Genomic DNA, 13,045 nt, shown 5'->3' on the forward strand with positions numbered 1-13,045 from the left:
GGACTGAGGAGAAAGGAAATCACCGGATTCTGGAGGCTTTATGGTTTATCAGCTTATCCTACAGATTTAAGCATGGGCACCATGCCATTTGTTGGGTGCCTGATTTTTGTGAAGGTATGTGTTTTCATTGATCATGAGATCTTGAGCGGCTCCCGAATATTTTGGACCTCAGAACTGTTTTCTCTGGGTGTAGCGGATCAACATGTAGGACAGAAGGAAACTGGTCCTGAGAGATCTAATCATCGTCTCCCTTGAGTCCTTTGATGCCCTCCATGAACCAGTCCTTCTTTTGTGCCACCGGCACCACATCCTCATTCTGGGGGAGGCCAGAATAACACAGCTACCTGTCACCCCGTGATCTACACAGGCAGTGGGGAGGTGGGGAAGGAGCTACGTCCCTGCTGGAATTGGAAAACATCCTTGAGGCCTGCAACTTTTCAAGGGAAGGTTACCATGCCAACGACAGCCTCCTTGCCCAACAAGGATGAAAGGAAACGAGGCCGTGGGTGACACATCTATTGTGCGTGTCCACACACTTGCCTGGAACCTCTTAGGCGCTGCTCGCTGCAGGATAGGGTTGCAACTGAGAGGCAAGAAGATTCAGGTTAAATTTAAGTAGGGATCCTGGACTGGCAGAACGGATGGGGGCAGGGCAGGGCCAACAAGGAAGGATTGGGAAATGTTTCTCTGAGATTGATACCCATCTCCTGTTGAAATGGGTGGGTGTGGTACCAACAGGAGGCGTGGGAGGGGACGATGTCCTAGATACCAGGTTTTGGCTGCTGGTGGGAACTTCCCCCAGGTTCTTTTTGCTCTTGCCAGCCTGTCCAGGAGGTCAGCTAGGTTCTAGGGTAGGAAGAGGAGAGCAGCAGGCAGGGAGAGCAGGTCATTGGGGTGATGGCTGAACTGAGAAAGGGGAGCATTAGATGAGCCAAGACACACCTCTGGAAGACACCAAATCTTGGCAACAGGGCCCCAGAGATGCCCAAAGGGGGGATCGTTTTCTTGAAGAGCACAGCGCTTCCAGGAAGAATGACCAACCTTACTTGGCCCTTATCTACTTCTCTCCACTTCCCAATTGAGAAAGTGCACGGAGAACTGAGGAACTGACATGAAGCGCACACACACACACACACACACACACACACACACACACACACGGTTTCATTTGACTACAACTCAGCAAACCAGGAATCAAGCTTTCTCAGCATCAATCAGCTGTAAGGGAAGAAGCTGGGATTGGAACTCCATCTGAACCCCACGGCTTGGATGGGAAAACTTTAGGCCTTAAGGTACAGCTCTTTTCTTCTAGGAAGATCTCTTCTGAAGCGTCTCCTCCATATAGTCCCCAGGCGCTGATAGGCTGGGAAGAGGCTAAAGGGACAAGCGGGGAACTGGGAACCCGTCCTCCTCTTGCCACACGCATTTGCTTTTTTATTTTTTGTTTTATATTTTTTATTTTTTCCTTTATAGCTGGTTTACATCACACGCATTTGTTAGGGTGAATGAGCTGCCACTGCGGGCCGTGTCTGCTCCTGAAGGTATCCGCTGACAGGCATCCTCTCACTTTATCCCCACATCCCTCAGAAGAGGAATCTGAGGCTCAGAGACAAAAACGTATTGCCCAAGGTCACACAGCGATTGCCTGGGGCCAGGAATCCATCTCAGCTCAGTAAAACGTCAAAGCCGGGCTGGACGGCGCTCCGGCCCCAAGTCGGGTAGCTGGGGCAGGGAGGGAGCTGCGCGGGGGGCAGGGCGTACCTCCCCGCGGAGCAGGCTGGGGTGGGGGCCGCGGGCCGGGGGCGGGGCCCCCGAAGGCCGCCGCGGGGTGGGGGGAGCGGGGCGGCGCGGCGCGCGCAGCTCCGCCTCGCGTAGGCGGAAGTAGCCGCCCTCCCGGCGCGCTCCCCGCCCCCGGCCCGCCCCTCGCCATATATGGCGCTTCCGCCCGGGGCCCTGCGCGGCGCTTCCTCCCGGCTCGAGGCCCATACAAGGCGCTTCCTTCCCGGCGCGTCTGGCAGGCGGCCCGCGGGCAGCTGTGGGCGGGAGCTCGGCCCTCTGGGTCCGCCCGCGCCCGGGAGCCGGCGGCCAGGGGACCCGCTGCCAAGGAGGGGGCGGCGGCGGGGCCTGGAACGCGCGGCCCGGCCTGGCTGAGGTAAAGGCGGGACCGGCGGGCTTGGGAGTGCCCGGCGGGTCTGAGGTTCCCATGTCCCCCACCGGTTTTATGTTTTGTCCCACTTTCCCCCGCCTCATTCTCTAAGCGCAGCCGACTTTGCTGGAGATCCTCCCGCGCCTCCCGGCCCGGGACCTGAAACCCAAACTCCTCAGCGCGGTGTGAGGGCCTGGCTTCGCTCACTGCTCCCCCGCTCTGCATTTTGCTAGTGGGTCTTCGGGATTTCTCTCTCCTGCCTTCCTCCCCGCTTGCTGTGTGTTTCTCTGTCCTCCCTGCCTTTCCTCAAGCGCTCCCTTGTGCCACGAGGGCCCTTCCCACACCGTCCTGGTAGAACTGCTTGTTTCAGACGTCTGGAAATCCTTCCCGCCCGCCAGCCCGTAGGCCTGGGATGCACAGTATTATACATAGTTTATTTACTGAGTCTGTGATTTGATCTTACTCATCTTTGCGTTCCTGGTGCCTGGCTCAGTACATGAGAACTGTTATTTTTATATCTGAGGGAGGGGAGAGAGGGAAAGGACCCAGTTGTCACCCTAGTCCCTGTGCCTTTTCGCCTTGAACGGGGGTCCCCGACGTTAGGTCGCACCCCTGTCATCTTCACCACCTGCTGTGCTCCCACTTCCTGTGGCCTGGAGCTTCCTGAGCTCCAGAACCCAGCACAAATAGTTTGACCTTGTATGGAAAGTTGAAAGATTCGGGTGGGGGGAGCCAGGGCTGGGGCAGGTGTGCACCTGCAGTGGGGCTGAGGTCTGGAGCAGTGCCCACTGGGTGCCTCTTCCACTCAGAATGGCTTCATTTGCTTAGCGTGACAGCTCTGCTTTCTCCACTGCAGGAACCAAGCAAGCTCCGACAGGCCCTGGTACAGTGCCTCCAGGGACTTAAATCTGGCTCAGCCACGTGGTTACCCTGATCCATCTGCTGGGAGATGAGCAAAGGTCAGAGAGAGGGACCAAACCTGCAGCAGTTCCTGAACGCCCAGCCCCCAGCTCTTCCAGAGGTGCAACAAGGACCAACCTGTGAGCATTTGTTCTTCCTCAGGTGAGGCAGGCAAAGAGATACTCAGATCTTGGGAATAATGAGTGGAGTAGTATGCCAGGGAGGGGGCTTTTGGCACCGAGAAGCCTCTGGGTTTGATCAGATAAACTCACTCACAGGCCTCCAGTCTCTGGTAGTAAACACACACATTGCAAATAAAGCCAAAAGATAAGGAGCTATGTTTGTCTCTCTGGCCTCAGGTGGGCTGAGTGCCTGTGAATTGGTGCTTGGAGAGGAGATGCTCTGGAAGGTCCAGGACTGAAGGTTGAGGGATTAGATTTTGGAACAAAAAAACTGGGTCTGGGTCTGGGTCTGGGTCTGGGTTGCACACCCAGGGACTAGGATGCCACTGGCCTTGTTCTCACATAAGGCTGTACCCCCCAGCCTTTTCTTTCCAGCGATCATCTAGGATCGCAGGTAATGTCGTCCAGTGGCCAGCTTCTCTGTGGTGCTGGTTCTTGCCTCCCCTCTCCTTCTAGTCTCCTTTCCCCTGCCAGCCACCACCCACTTCTGCTCCTGGCTGAGGGCAGCACAGGGTGAGAAGGGTGAGAAGGCGGTGCTTACTGCTTGCAGGGCTGGGAGATCCCCAGCTGGAAACCAGCAAGCTATTTATAGCTGAGCCTAACAGAGGAGGAAGGCCTGAGAGAAGGGGGTGGGGTGGGGGAAGCTTCAGTAGCCTCTTCTCCAGCTATCAAATTTGAGGGCAGGCCTTGTGTTTGCTTCTGGGTAAGAGGGCTTTGAACCTGGGAAAGCCCAATGAAGCAGTAGGGGTCCTGGGCTTCTCCATGTCTTGAGAGAGACAGATAATCCACTGACCCAGGGGCCCAGCTTTAGGCCTTTTTACGGTGGGGATATTTGGAACCTGAGAATTGATAAGCTGAGACTTTTTGCGAAATGGTAGTTGCCTGGGATTTCTATGCATTTTTCTTGTTGTTTTTCTATGCTTGCCTCCTCGGCCGAATTAAATTCTCTTTAAGGACAGGAACCAAACCTTCGCTTGCGAGTGGTACCTACCCTGTCTCTCTGCTGTAATGAGTGATCTTGCTCAAAGGAAAACCTGCCCTCCCTGTCGAGATTAGGGGTGTGACCTTTGTTTCCCAACCCACCCAGTCCTCAGCCAGTGCTGTGTGCTTTTCCCATCGAAGCATCCACTGGGTCCCTGACTAGATTAGGCACTTGTTGTGGGCCTGGATGATGTCTGCTTGATTGACTGTCATATCGCCATTGCCTGCATGGTCAACAAGAGAATGAATATGAATCTTTAAAATAGGTGGAGTACTTGATACATACGCCATTGTCATACTGTTTTACATATTAGAAACCAGTTTCAGCTGTTGAAGTACCTTTCCCCAAGATCTTGATAAGTGGTAGAGCTATGATGGGAACGGGTGTCTGACCACAAAGTACTGCTTAGCTGAGGCATGAGGCTGCTTGCGTGCTGACACCTAGTAGGTACCTCTGGCTCCTGAGCAGCCAAATGGGTGAGGTAGGTTAGATGAGATGGGCCGACATGGTCAAACTGGCCTGGTCCCATGATGTAGTTGGTGCAGCCAGCCAGGAGAGCTGCCAGGGAATCTTAGGAAGCTTAATGAGAAAGACCTGCTCTCATCTGCCAGTGGGGAAGTCTTGAGACACTGGCTGTGGGCCTATGGAGAGGGCAGAGAGACTCTGAGGTCTGTCTGGGGTCTCCTTGGATGTTAGCTCCTGACTCTGAATCCAGTAGATTTTTTTTTTTTTTTTTTTTTTTTGCCTTTTAAGGGCTGCACCCTGGGTATATGGAGGTTCCCAGGCTAGGGGTCTAATTGGAGCTGTAGCCCCCAGCCACAGCCACAGCAACGCCAGATCCGAGCCGCGTCTATGACCTACACCACAGCTCCCAGCAACGCTGGATCCTTAACCCACTGAGGAAGGCCAGGGATTGAATCCACAACCTCATGGTTCCTAGTAGGATTTGTTTTCGCTGCACCACGATGGGAACTCCCAGTAGATGTTTTTCAAACTTCATCTTCCTTGAGTACTTCTCAGCAGCGTTTGATTTCTATGGTCACCGCTTCTGGAAGCCCTTTTATTGCTTACACATCTTGATGTATAGTGCTCTATTTGGATAGTAAGTGCTCCAGTACTTCCAAGACTCGGCCTCATGCTCTCTTCTCAAACAGTGCTTTGCATAGAAGGACTTCTTTGAAAAACAAATCTGAATTTGTCACCCTCCTGGCTAAAACACCTCAGTGGCATCTCCTATTCTTCAGAATAAACTTTCAAGTTCTCAGCCAGGCCTTTGAGGCCCAGCACAGTCTGCCTGTTCTTGGCTTCTCTTCTAGCTCATCTTCCACCACACTCCCGTTTCCTTCTCTAAGCTTCATCCACACTGCTCTCCACGGACCGCCTCAGCTGGACTCTCCGCCACCCCCCACATGTTCTCACTGCCTGGGATGCTCTTCCTCCTCTGACTAGCTAACATCTTCTGTGCTCAGACTGAGCACCGCTGTCCTTAGAAAAGCTGACAGCCAGGTCAGATTGCCCAGTGACAGTCACTCACCTGTGGCTCTCCCTCAGGTGTTAATTGCAATTGAGAGTTCACATTCATTGGAAAAAGGAACTGGAAGCTCAGTGGGATTGTGGCTGTGTCTCTTTTGCTCATGACTGCATTGTAGGTTTTAGCAAATGCTCAGCTGTAGTAGCTTGTAGTTACTTTATGTCACAAATGAAATAAAAGCTTAGTTCGTTTAACAAAACACTCTGTTTTAAGCTTGGAGAAACTGAAAGAGAAATTAAGTAACATGCACAAGGACATGAAGCTAGTAAGTGGCAGAGTGGGGCCTGGATGTGTGGCGCCACTGTCTGTGTTAACCGCTGCACTGAGCCACCCCTCCACCTCTTAAGTTCTTTTTTTTGTTTGTTTTTTTATGGCTGCACCAGGGCCATATGGAGGTTAGCAGGCTAGGGGTCCAGTTGGAGCTGTAACTGCTGGCCTACACCACAGCTCACGGCAACGCCGGATCCTTAACCCACTGAGTGAGGCCCGGGATTGAACCCCTCCTCATGGATACTAGTCAGGTTCACTAACCACTGAGTCATGATGGGAACTCCCTGTTAAGTTCTTTTTGAAAGTGAAGAGAAAAGGAAGAAGGGAGAAAGTATCCGAGAGGCAAAGGGACTCCCCCTCTCTCCACTCATAGAAATAGAGAGTGGGAGATTAAGAATGAAAGATTACATTTCACCAAAAAATATACATGAATGGCAGTCGTTAGTCATCAGGAAAATGAAAATCAAAACCAGAATGACACCATCAATGAACAGTTCAAAAAGGAAATTAAGAAAACAATTCTGTTTATAGTAGCATCCAAAAATAATAAAATACCTAGGAATGAACTTAACTAAGGAAGTTAAAGATTTATATATAGAAAACTAAAAAACATAGTCGAAAGAAATTAAAGAAGACCTAAATAAATGGAAAGACATGTTGTGTTTATGGATTAGAAGACTTAATATCTTTAAGATGTCAGTACTCCCTGCAGCAATCTCCATATTCAGCGGAATCTCAATCAAAATTCCGATGACTTTTTTTTTTGCAGAAATAGAAAAGTTGATCTTCAAATTCATATAGAATTGCAAGGATCCCTCCAAGCTTCCAAACTGGAATCTCTCTGAACTCCATAATTTTGGGAGTTTTTATGGAAGCATCATCATGTAGGCATTATTGATTACATTATTGGCCATTGGTGATTAACTCAATCTCCAGCCCCTCTCCCTTCTCTTGGGTGGGGCTGAATGTTGCAATCCTATAACCCTGATTTTTTGGCAAGCAGCCCCCCCATCTGGAAGCTATCTGGGGGCCCCTAGCTACCAGTCATCTCACTAGCATAAAAAAGACACAGAGTTCCCATCGTCGTGGCGCAGCAGAAATGAATCCGACTAGGAACCATGAGGTTTCGGGTTAAGGCTCACGGGTTAAGGCTCACTGTGTTAAGGATCTGGCATTGCTGTGGCTGTGGTGTAGGCCAGCAGCTGTAGCTCTGATTCAGCCCCTAGCCTAGGAACATCTGTATGCTGGTGGTACGGCCCTAAAAAGCAAAAGCCAAAAAAAAAGACACTCACGTGTCATTCTGGAGATTCCAAGGATTCCAAGATTTTAGAGGAGCTGTGTGCCAAGAACTGGGGACAAAGACCAAATATATATTTCTTACTGTATCACAATACTGAACAGTAAAAAGAAACAAACATGTAGCGATATGGATATATGTCAAAAATGCATCTAAGTGAAAGAACCTTGACGTAAAAGACTATGTATTCACCATACCAGTAACATGAAATTTCTAGGAAAGGCAAAACTCTAGAGCCAGGAAGCAGATCATTGGTTGCTTAGGGTTAAGAGTGAGCGAAGGGGTACAAAAGACCTTTTGGGGTGATGAACACTGGGTTGTGTGATGTTTACATAAGTACAAATTTATTTCAAAAAATCACCAAGCTATACTTAGAGTGGGTTAATTTTATAGTTTGTAAAAAATTTTTTTTGGTCTTTTTTTTTTTTTTTTTTTTGCCTTTTATTGAGCTGTTCCCACGGCATATGGAGGTTCCCAGGCTAGGGATCTAATTGGAGCTATAGCCACTGGCCTAGGCCAGAGCCACAGTAACTCAGGATCCGATCCACGTCTGCGACCCACACCACAGCTCACGGCAACGCTGGATCCTTAACCCACTGAGCAAGGCCAGGGATCTAACCCGCAACCTCATGGTTCCTAGTCGGATTTGTTAACCACTGAGCCACAACGGGAACTCCTATAGTTTGTAAATTATACCTCTATAAAGCTCTTAATAAACAAACAACAAAAATGAGAGCAGGGCGGAGTTCTTGCTGTGGCACAGTGGGTTAAGAGTCTGACTGCAGTGGCTTGGGTCATTGTGGAGGTACGATTCAGTCACCTGCTTGAAGGTCCTGATGTCATAGGTCACAGCTGTGGCTTAGATTCAATCCCTGGCCAGGAACTTCCATCTGCCATGGGTGCTGCCATTTTAAAAAAGAAAAAGTGTCCTAAAAGCTGAGTGGTTTGGGTCAAGTCAGGATAAACACGTCTGCCTTTCTAAACTCATTTCTCATATCTCCAGGCTGAGCCTGGCTCACCAGGCAGCTTGGGTACCCTCAGATGAAGTAGTGGTGCCCTCCCCTTAACCTCCAATACTCCTCACTCTCGATTGTCATTTTTGCTGTCTCCCCTGCCGGAGTGTAAGTGCTGAAAGGCAGGAACAGTGACTGTGTTTCTCTTCACTGTATCCTCACATCTTGCACAAGGCCTAGTACCTGGGAAGTGTTGGTAAATGCTTGCTGAATGAAAGAACAAGGCTGGGGTTAACCCAAGTCCAGTGGAAGGAATAGAGGTGGCCATGGGCTGTGTCTGTGGAAACAGGCTGGAGGAGGCTGAGTTTCTGAGGATAAAGAGAGTCCTTCCTTTGCAGGGCCTCCGGTGGGAATTGCATCATGAAGTAGTTGGTCCATCCCACCCCGTGGGGGAAGCCTAGCTTGGGAATGTACTTAGGTCTGGGCAGCCATGTACCTTGGGGCAGGCAATCCAGATCAAGCCCTGATTGCTCAAGTTCTCAAGTCCAACTCCTTCCTCTCCCCCACGTAGCAGAATATTCCTGCATCTTGCCTTTACCTCAGAAGACTCTTGTCTTTCCTGCTTGCTGAGCCTCTCTTAAGTTTCTACCCTCCTTTCCTGGTCTCCAGGCGTCCCTGAAAATGGATTTGCCCCGCAGCTTTCCTTTGGGTGATGATGAAGAGCCAAGCAGAAGGGGCTGAGACCAGGCAGGGTATCGGGAGTGAAAGTCTGTAAGGGAAACCCCTCTGGGGCTAATACGGAACCCTGGGGGCTGGAGAAGCAAGTTAATCTACACACTCATTCCAACCCTGACTCACAGGGAAGTGGCTTCAAAACAGCTTTCATAACTCTGCCTGGATGTTGGCCCACCTTTCCCCTCCCAGCTCTAACTTTGGCTCCAGGCCACTCCCTTACTTTCTCTGATCCTCCCTTTGTCATCTCTACAAGGGGGAGAATAGGGCTCAGATGAAGAACGATAGATCCTCCATGCGCTTATAAGAGCCCTGAATTTTTTTTTTTCTTTTTTCTTTTTTAGGGCCGAATCTGTGACATATGGAGGTTCCCAGGATAGGGGTCCAATTGGAGCTACAGCTGCTGGCCTACGCCACAGCCATAGCAACGCAGGATCCAGGCCGAGTCTGCCACCTACACCACAGCTCACAGCACCGCTGGATCCTTAACCTACTGAGTGAGGCTAGGGATTGATCCTGCAACCTCACAGTTACTAGTCAGTTTCATATCTGCTGCACCACAGCGGGAACTCCAGAGCCCTGAATTTGGTGGTGTAACATCAGCTCTCATGTTGGCTCTCATTTGCTATGTGAACATAACAGGTCATCACACTGCTCTCTGGGCTTCAACTTTCTTATCTTTAATTAGGGGATTGGAATAGGGAGGTCTAGGGCCCCTCTGAGTGCTAAAATTATGATTCCTTAAGAAGTGAAAGTATGAGGCAACACAAAGGTATGGCTGTAGACAAAAGACAAATCTAATGACACTCTTGTCCTTTTTGTGGATGGGTTTTTAGGCTCTGAGGTATAGCTTTGTCTTCTTTCCAACATCCCCAGTGTTGCTTAATGAGCCAGGGATCAAGGGTCCCCCAAGAAACCCTGTTCTTCATATTGCCTCATCTCACTCAGCACTGCTTTTGATCCCAAAGCTGCTTTCCTCTCTGAGGTGTGTGACTGACAGCAGCTCCTCTCCTGGTCCTGCCTCTGCTCTCTGCTTTCCAGTCTGGGCCCAACATCCAAGCTCGGTACCCCAGCTTCTCTGGTTGACTCAGTAGGCATTTCTCCTGAACTACACACCCTGTAGCAGAATTAACTCTTCTAAATGCTGACCTCTGAGTCAAACCCAAATTCTGTGCAAAAACCAAACTTGAATGATCAAAGTTTTGTTTTAAATACTTGTGAATCAATTAGAATCTGAACACTCATTATCACACTCTTCTATAATGGGTGTTCATGATGACCCTAAAATGTTAGTTAAGTGGTGCTTTTATGTTTTTCTTCCAAATTTCTGAAATTTCAAAAATCTCCTCAATGTCTTATTTTAAACCCCTTGATACTTCAGTGTATATTTCCTAAGAATAAAGGGTATTCTTTTAAATAACCACAGTACAGTTGTCAAGTTCAGATTTAACATTGGTACAGTACTTTTATCCATAGTCCATATTCCAATTTCATTAATTGTCCTGCTGACAACGTATTTCTTAAGAGCAGGGGCAGCTGCCCTAGTCTCTGAGAAATTCCATCATATATGTACATTCGTCTCTGAAGATGCTGGATAAATTGCAGGGGTCCTTTACAGAGTTCAAGGGAGCTCCTTTTATCCATCCTCAACTGTGGCTGTGGCTAAGCTGGGCTGACCACTCAAAATGTCTAGGTGCTGGGGGAAGGACATAATTGCTCGATGGATACCTTCCAGATGCAGTCCAAGCTGTTGGTTGTCTCTGAAAGCACAAAGGTTGCTGAGGTGAGCTGATATGTCTTCTTAGCAGTTACAGCAACTGTTCTCTTCTTAAGCGAGGAATGATCTACATTTGCATTGGAACCATACAGACTTGTCTTTGTGCTCCAGATTTTGCCATTTACTAATTGATGCACTTCGATAGGCAGTATGTACCACATTGTTTTTTCTAAGGATTAAATGAGATGATGCACATGTCATAGCACTTTGCCTCATGCATGGTAACCGTTCAAATGTTAGTGATTGTAATTATCTTTCAGACTGGTAGCTCAAAGCCCAGATTGAGACACCTATTTCTCCTTTTTGCGCATTCATCCCTACTTCCTTTGTTAGTTTGCCTTCTCTGTTATCTCCAGATTTTAAAGGTGAGCAAGCTGTCCCAGGTACCTCTTAAATGCCTATCAGAAATCTCCCCATCAGAAGCAACTACTTTCTATCAGTGGCCTTAACTCTAGCACCACCTCGTGGTTGCCAGTACAAACTCACCTGCGCCACTTCAGAGGACCAGAGTTGGCAGTGGTGGGATCATCAGCCATCTGACACTTGCTAAATGCCAGGCATTGTACTGTGCATCTCACGTGCTCATTGCATTTAATCCTTACCACAATCCTATGGAGTAGGCATTGTCACAGGTAGGGAAATTGCTGCTCAGACATTGCTCAAGTCTGACTGGCAAGATCTCTATCCCAGTCAGATGCCTGATCTCCTGCTCACTATTATATCCTGATAGCTTTACAGCTAGAAAGGCTCTTTAGGTTCAAAGTAGTCCTTACATTGATGGGGAAACTGAGGGATAGGAAGGGACTTACCTGAAGTCACAAGTCCGACTAATGGCAGAGACAGAACCAGAGACCAGAGCTGACTCTTAATACCTGGGTTCCTGAGCCTCAGCATGAGCTTGCCAAGTAGTTTCAGACTCTTGAGACAAGAGTTCCCAGACAGGGTTTGGAGTTGTCAGAGAACCCTGGAAATAAACTATTTTCACATGAACCTCTAGTGCCTATCATCAGCCATGTCTTCAGGAACTTTGGCACCTATTGCTCCATACTTCTTGGCTGGTCAGTTCCTATGCCCCTGGGAGGCACAGTCCCTTCAGGGTAGTACTTGGCAGGTAGGAGCCCCAGCAGGAGCTCACTCAAATTGGCAACAAGGAAGAAGCTGGCAAGAAGTTTAAATTCTACTTTGGCAGTCATCCCTGAATCCACTGTGCCTGTCGGGGAGCCTCACGGCATGAGAACTGGAGCCAGAGAACAAAAGATGGCAAGTGCTGCAAGCCCAGGCAGGCAAGCACAGCAGCCCACATATCCGGCACCACTGTGCTACCTTCCAACTTTTGACTTCAAACATCAGCTAGGGAGGCATCAGAAAAAATTATACCTCTACCATGCACAGGCATGCCTGCCCTTTCCCAGAGGGAGACTGAGTTTCATCAAGGCTATCATCAAAATCAGATGAGAAATCAGGCAAAAGTATGCTGAAGAAGCAGTGACAGAAAAGGCTCCATTACTGTTAATTTTGTTGAAAACATTGTCTTAAATCTGGAGAATGAATATCATGTACCACCTTGGTTGTTCAACTAAGCTTCCCAAACTGCCAAATAGAAGCTCTAAGTCCTCCACTTTGGGGAAAAGCAAATGCAACCAAAAATCCTCTTCTGTTGACAGACTAGAAGCCTTATTCCACTGAGCCAGCCTTTGACTTGCTCTTGAATGAGGTTATTGCTTTCCTATCCAGTTCCAGGTATTCAAGATCAGAGAGTAGTAGGCTTAATTTCTGCTCTTCCATCTGGACCATTCTATCAGATGCAGAGGCAACCAGATGTAGAAAGAGCATCAACTTTGGGATTAGGCCTGAGATAAAACTTGGCTTTGCCACTAAAGACTTGCTACTTAATTTCTTTTGTCCTGTTTCACCATTTGTAAAATGGGAAGCACCTCCTATCCATTGACTATTGAATTACACAGTATAAGAACATACTTGAAATAGCTTAAAAGGGGGGGGGCAAGTTTCCCTTGGCATGCTGTAGAATAGGGTAAGATACAAATTAGTTTGGCCCCAACAACCAGAGCTTCCTCCTGTGGTATTAACGCTGGAATCATGACCTCAGATGTCCTTTGCATATACCCTTCCATAGGCAAATATAGCAGGAAAACAACTAAATCTAAGGCAAAAGTTAGTAACTACAATGAAACTGCCACATGCCTTGGTGAGCTCACTCACACTGTCTCCTCAGTTCAGATCTTTCTTAGGAACAGTCCTAAAGAATCTCAAACAC

At 48.7% G+C, this 13,045-nt stretch overlaps 1 long non-coding RNA gene across 1 annotated transcript in view; it reads left to right on the forward strand.

Moving 5' to 3' along the window:
• The window catches only part of LOC106509575, a 29,435-nt gene continuing 18,382 nt past the window's right edge, over positions 1,993-13,045 (forward strand). The window contains exons 1-2 of the long non-coding RNA XR_001307225.2: positions 1,993-2,152; positions 3,003-3,208. This is a non-coding gene — a long non-coding RNA (uncharacterized LOC106509575). The remainder of the gene's footprint in view (positions 2,153-3,002; positions 3,209-13,045) is intronic.

This window comes from Sus scrofa, chromosome 2, assembly GCF_000003025.6.
Source record: "Sus scrofa isolate TJ Tabasco breed Duroc chromosome 2, Sscrofa11.1, whole genome shotgun sequence".
Taxonomy (NCBI): Eukaryota; Metazoa; Chordata; class Mammalia; order Artiodactyla; family Suidae; genus Sus; species Sus scrofa.